A 7,264-nucleotide genomic window follows, 5' to 3' on the forward strand; every position below is an offset into this window, starting at 1 on the left:
GTTTTTGGAAATTACTGACTTTATATTATTGGCCATTATATATACAACATTGGCATACACCAAATAGACTTTCATGGTTTATTATTTAATTTTGAAACTTTATTTGACTAAAGTTGTAAATGTTAGTTTTTTAAGACCAATGATATATCAATGTTTTTTTAAAATACTACATCAATATGTAGGTGTACTAAAATATCCATTAGCTGTTAAAAGTCAGTTATCTTTTAGTGAAGCTTTCCAGTGTCCCTAAAGTGATTTGTCAATCCAATTCACATTGTGTGACCTTCATTTTAGAATTATATTCAATTCCTTATTGTATGTATAAACTTTTTCTTTGCCTTTTTGTTGTGCTTAATGTCATAGGAAGCAAAGCCTATGCCCTGTCCATCTGCTTCCCTACAGTCCTGAAATTCCACATCAAATCTCACAGATACATCAAGTTTTCATACAGATTTTTAAAAACTCAAACAGACTAAAAGCTGTCTCACTTCCTACTGCCTGACAGGATGCATGATGAGTCCGCTTTGATCTGGGTTCTTCTCTCTCTATAACTAGGACCTGGAGAGAGTAGTAAACCTATCTCTTACTGTTGTGTGTACATTGAACAAAGCCAAAGATTAAAACATAATGGATGATTTATATATTATCCATTTTTTATATTTTTTCATTCGAGTATTCATACTTTCTTTTTGTGTTTACTGGATGTCAAGTAAGCCCCAACTGAGAAACCTGGTTATGATAATCCACTTGAACCATTCTTGGATACAAGATACAAGAGAAAAATACTGTTGAAGGTAAGGCTTTAACTCAAAAAACATTTTTTTTTGATGGAGAGTTTAGGATGCAGGAGGTAGCAACCATCAGGGTATTTTTGGATGCAGTTGGATGACAAATAAACCTGTAACAGATAATTTATGTTGAAGCTGCTTATGTTGCATGGAAGAGGGTTCAATTTGCTAAGCACATACTTCTTTATCACCAGATGATTCATTGAAAATCACAATTTGTGATGATCTTCCTACAGGAAGGCTTGTTGATCATAAAAACATCATAGAAGAAAACTCAATGATGAATATTCTTTATGCCAAAAACATACATTTGTATTAGCTTCACACATCCCTATATTGTGCATTAAAATTATGGCAGAATTGATGATTCAAATGAGACCCAAGGAAAGGTAAATGTCAGCATTTCTGATAAGCTATGAAATAGTAGCTTTTGAAATAAATTAAAAAAAAAAAAAAAACAAGCTCAGGAAATTCAAGCATGACACTACATGCCCACAATCTCAACGATCAGGAGCCTGGAGCAGGGGAATTACTGCAATTTTAGGCCATTCTGGATTCTATAAATTCAAAGCCAGTCAATGTTATATATGAAGACCTTCTCTCAAAATAACAACACCCACAAAAAGGACATGAGTTTAGCAGCTTTATTTTTAGGAAACCCTTTTTACAAGGTGGCATCTAAACACTCATATTAACAAAAAAACAAGAAAGGAAGGAAGATGGGAGGGAGGGAGGGAAGGAAAACAAAAGCAAGGTGGAACAATACGAATGGCCTTTTCTCCCATTCTCAGCTTCCTAGATAATCTCCCTGTGCCTCTGCGTGCCCAGGAGATATAAGACCTTATCAGATCCCAGTATCATCCCTGCTTTCCAGAAATAGAGCTGTTTAAAGTTACCAAGCTCCTCACTAACCATGTTCACACAGCAGTGCCATAGCTTATAGGAAATGTCTTCTCTAAGTACATTGTTTCATTTTGGTAGCCAGAGTATCTCTGTATTCGTCTTGCTTTCTTTATAACTTTAACATGTAGAAATGGCAGATATGTAGCAGGAGGAGATGAGGTCTTTGTGGAAATTTCCCATTATATCTTTATGACTATGTTACTTTGTTTTTTGTAGATACACCATAAAATGAAAGGCGACACTGAAGCTTTGTAGAAGGAAAATAGTAAAAATTGGGTTTACATAGCCATTTTATGCATAATATAAATGACCATGTAAATATAATAGTATATAAAATGATTTAAAATATTTATATTTAATATTTAATTCCTGCTAATGTATAAGATTAAATTTTATGTAGACTATTTCATTTAATCCTAAAAGGAACAAATCATTAGCCTTTATATCTTATGTTTTTTTCTTACATGGGGATTTTGTAAAATAGAACAAAAAGTGATAAAAAAAAGTATCAGTTTATTCTCTTTTCATTTGCAGAGCTGCTTAAAACAAACACATTGGATACTGTACTTGTAGGTCTTTTGAGTGAGGCTTAGAATCATTTACAAATGAAGATTGCATGTTTGATGACATGCTTTCCTATAGAGGGAAAAAGCATGGACATTTTGTGCTGAAATACACATTTCTGTTAAATACTCCTTTCCTGTCTTAAGATGGGCAGTTATTGCTAAACTAAGTTCTGAACAATGGTCTAGTTGAGACAAGAGCTGTGTCTGCCTTTTGAAACCTTCATTTACTGATAACCTCTCTACATTTCAGACACTCAGAGGAGTGTCCCATTATTTTATACCTTAACTATTTCATATTTTCTATTCTCTTAAGTTATTGATACCCCAGAATACTAAAACAGCCTAAATTATGTTCAGTTTTCTAAAATAAATTAAAAGTTGCTAGTGAGATGTTCATGACAAAATGAAACTGCTCCATATTTCTTAAGGACTACATCCTTTTTTAAAACAACAACAGCAACAACAAAAAAGTGCTTCCATGACAGCCTATTTTAAAATCAAAAGTGATGATGTGTAAGGCAGTAGGAAGGTTCTATCTGATGGAATGATCTTAGTTTCCTTCTGTGCTAGGTAGAGTACGCTGGAAAGAAGACTGACATACACATCTTCAGCCAGCTTTCATCAGAGTGATTGTGACAGTCATCCTCCAGTGGATTCGCTGACCAGTTCTCATTTGCTAAGCACTGAGCCAAGCTAGTGTCAGTAATTAAAAGAACAGCAAGGACAGACTGGAGTTGACATTTCAGTTAAAAATGTTTTTGAACAGAATAACCTGAGACAAGTTAAAAGTATATTAATATAAATGGCAAGCAAATTAAATAAACATGATTTTTCTTATTATTATCTTCTAGGATATCTTGGCCTAGTAGGTACAAACAATTTAAAAATACTCTTAGCATTTTCTCTTTATTTGTACCAATAAAACAAGTAACACCTCCCCTAACTTGTTTCTAACTTTGTTACTTCTATATTTTTAGACAAAAGGCTGTTTCTGTACTAATTCCCAATCACTGAGTTCTATTGAAAGATTCTTCTCTTGGGTTCACGATGGAAAAAGACATTGGTGAGGCAGCCTTGGGGCTGCCCTTCCTGGCCAGGATCTGGAAGTTATTTATTTATTTATTTTTGACAGGGAGGATGCTGGTCAAATTAAGTCCTACATTTTACCCAGCCAGATATCTATGTAATGATAGACATGAGATAATTGCCAGGGGAGTAATTCAGTTAATAATTATAGAAATCCTGATTTAGCCAGCAAAACTGTAGAACAAAAACTGATTTCAACCAAACTGATTGTCAGAAACATGAAATTAAAAGATTATCCACTGTAATCAAATGAAGTGACATGTTGTCATTAGCAATGTATCTGTGAAAGTCACCTTCTAGTCCCTCTTCTACATTAAGTCGGGGTCTGATGTCTAAAGTGCCTGTAAAGGCAAATTCTGGATAGGAGAGGTACTATAATATTTTCTTTGTACTATTCTGTGCTTTGAATACATCTGACCTATATGATTTTTTGTAACATAAGTAAAAGAAAAAAAATCATTTACTTTAAATCTATTCCAAGGAAATTGTAGTCATCTAAAAAGAAGAAACAGAAAACAACTGTTCAAGATACTTATTTTTTTCTCCACCCCCTCAAACAAGTTAAGTCAATGAAGGTGTAGATTTTGAAAGGTTACGAAGCTTTTGCAAGTAGCTGAGCTACCTCTCAAGTAGTGAGACTGTGAAAGTAAAAGCAAGAAGCTTGAAACATGAAGCATGAAGCTGGGGTGAGTGAGTTATTTATTTGCTTCCTTATTAACTTAGAATTAGTAATATCATGGTAGTTGTTTCTACAATTTATAACATGCATTTGTTTTTGTAAAAAAATCTTTGTGATATTTATCAGCTGATTCTCTGGAGAACTAACCAAAGAATTATTCTTTGGGGCTCAGCTTCATGGTTTCAATTCCCACAGCTACTACTCTCAAACTCTTGGCAATTATGGTGCATGACAATGCATTTGTTGAGCTACACTAAACCTAAATTCTATATCTACTTCAATAATTGTTAATATGCATCTTCAAAACATAACAAAAGCTGTGTTAAAGTGGGAATATGTTCATTTGAACTTATACTTTATGAAATCTATTACTGACTCCTTCTATAGAATTTAAATATCTTTATTTTACTAAAATATTGGGTGTTTTTTTTTCTAAATGTAGGACCCTGGTTACAGAAGAGAAACTATATGGTCTTAAATTTTATCACTGTATTTTGAACATTTTCTTTTAAAATTCTAATCTATATTACAAGAATTATAGCCGGGCGTGGTGGCGCACGCCTTTAATCCCAGCACTTGGGAGGCAGAGGCAGGCGGATTTCTGAGTTCGAGGCCAGCCTGGTCTACAAGGTGAGTGCCAGGACAGCCAAGGCTACACAGAGAAACCCTGTCTCGAAAAACCAAAAAAAAAAAAAAAAAAAAAAGAATTATGTAAGTAATTAGGATACATAGAGGCCCCTTGGTCTTGCAAACTTTATATGCCCCAGTACAGGGGAATGCCAGGGCCAAGAAGGAGTGGGTGGGTAGGGGAGCAGGGCAGAGGGAGAGTATAGGGAACTTTCAGAATAGCATTTGAAATGTAAATAAAAAAAATATCTAATTTTAAAAAAATAGTTAAAATACTGGGGAAAAAAGTTATTAAAGCTGAAGCGAACCCTCCGGTTTCCCCTTTCCATCGGATCTTGACACTGGTTTTGGTGGTCCTAAAGAAGGAAGAGTACCCTGAAGCTGGCCTCACAGCGATGCAGTTGCTGTAGAGCAGCAGGCCAGACTCAGACATGCCTGGGCTATGTGAAGTGGGAAAACTTGAGAACTGGGCAGTAGTATTGCTGACTACTGGCTTACTTTCATGTGTTTGTTTGTTTGTTTGTTTGTTTGTTTGTTTGTTTGTTTGTTTTTAGGGACATGTAACCCATGAAGCAGACATTATATATGATTTGGTCTACACTTGTTGGAAAAATTCCACAAGAGGATCTGGAAGCTAGCAGAATTTTTTGACTAGTTCCTAGCCAGGCAGTCATTGGAATCAGAGCTGCAGTTAGATTAAGGCCAGCCTGGCCTAAATTGAGAAACCTCATTTTGGAAAAGTGAAATACTTTGTCAATTAACATGCAATTGGTTCAATAAAGACTTTTGGGAAGTGTCAAACAACAACAACAACAAAACTGAAGCCAGATAAAGAGAGAGATTCAGTATTTTCCTGACATGATGGATGTAGTATTTGGGGATGGGGATATATGAAGAGAAGGGGTGCACACTCAATTTGATAAAATACAAATTGTTCTCATTGCCTAAGGTCTTCACATTTCTTCAGGCTGTTAGAAATGCTCATGCCAGGCCTATTGGCTGTGGTAGTGGGCTGTAGCACTAGTAGACAGTGCCACTAGATAGAAGAACTGGTAAGGTTGAGAGAGCTCAAACCCAGTGAATCTCAGAGTTCAGAACTGTAGGAGGGAAGCAACTAAGAGCTCTGAAGCAGTCAACCATGACACCTCAGTGAGAGAACCATGGCAAAAACACCTGGAGTCCTTTCCCATGCAAATAGAGCATCACTAACATTTCAAACTGAACCAATAGGAAATATCTGCTCCTAAATCCCACCCTACACCTCAGTGTTTATAAAGTCCCTGACCACATGAATAAAGTGCACAGCCTATTTCACCAAGGATCTTCTGAGAGCAGCTGTTTTACTGAGCTCTAACACTTGGAGAAGAGTTCTCTCTGAACCTCAGACCACCTGGCTGGTCAGGATCATGCCATCCCAGCTAGCCCCTGCCACCACTGCTGCAGTCCAACACTGCTCCCTTCACCATTGCCCCTGGCGCTGCCACAGTAGCAGATGAAAGCCAGGTCCCTGATTACCTTGCCTTGTGTAGGCGGCCCAAACCCCCTTGCTTTCCTTCTATGAACTGTGACATTTCAGCCACTTCCACCCAGACCAGAGACCCATGGAAACTATACAAATAGACAACTCAGTTCCACCTCACCCTCTGGGTGGATAGCAGACAACAGTGGGCCTGTTTGACTTGCCCACAAAGCTTCTCTATGCATCATTAGGGTAGCAGTGCATTCTTGAAACTACTTTACTTTCTTTCATTTCAACTGTGTAGTTCTTCAGATTCAGACACTACCATTGGCTTCTATGGTAAACTGACACCTGCTTGGGAGATGAAAACAGAGCTATATCCCTTTTGTCAGGACTCCAGTGTAGCCTCTTATGAAATTATGTCTTCTGCCCACATTGCCACAATTATTATGCCTTTAAGATGGTTATTTTCAAATGACAGTCAATCTGTCTTAAAATTGTGGAGCTGAATGGTTTTTAAAATAAGACCTATTTTATCCATATCAATACCACCACCATCCTACTTTGAAAAAGTTAAATGTGCAGAAATATTAAACAACATCCAATGAACAGGCTTATGCCTACAATTAGTGACCAATTGTTAGTGGTTTGATTTATCTTGTGTATTTATTTCTATGTAGTATGTCCATATATAATTGCAATTTTTGAGATAGTGTCTACTGTAATACATTGTTTTTACATACTTCCTGTCTTACCTAAAAGCAACCTGCTAGGAGGTAACTTGAAAATTTATAAGCACAAGCAATGTCAAAAATAGGAAACACCACCTTGCAAATGCCAGATTTATTTCTTCAGATGAAGTGATGAGCTATCCTCAAGCTGTGCAGATACATGTGAGCTGAGTCTAAAGCATTTTCTTCTCTGTTCTATCTCTAGGCCTAAGCCTGGACACTTCTAGCTTCTATACACTCTAATCTTCCAAGCTGACTGATTCAATGTGGCTTCTCTTGGCTTCTCACTGAGTTGTTCTGCCTGGCCTCATCCTAACTTGGCAATGTGTTCTGATCCTCTAGCTCTTTCTCATTCTCCTGCTCATTCTGTCTTCACCTGTATCTAGCTTGTTCTCTCTGTAACTCGTCTCTGTAAAACTGCAGTA

General features: G+C 36.6%; 1 non-coding gene across 1 annotated transcript; it reads left to right on the forward strand.

The window, feature by feature from the left end:
• Positions 1–4,955: 4,955 nt before the first annotated feature.
• On the forward strand, positions 4,956–5,084 carry LOC115030972 (small nucleolar RNA SNORA61). The gene has a single exon (XR_003836566.1). It is a non-coding gene; the product is annotated as a small nucleolar RNA SNORA61 (small nucleolar RNA).
• Positions 5,085–7,264: the final 2,180 nt, after the last annotated feature.

This window comes from Mus caroli, unplaced genomic scaffold (genome assembly GCF_978045245.1).
Source record: "Mus caroli unplaced genomic scaffold, Mus_caroli_1 scaffold_6, whole genome shotgun sequence".
Lineage (NCBI taxonomy): Eukaryota > Metazoa > Chordata > Mammalia > Rodentia > Muridae > Mus > Mus caroli.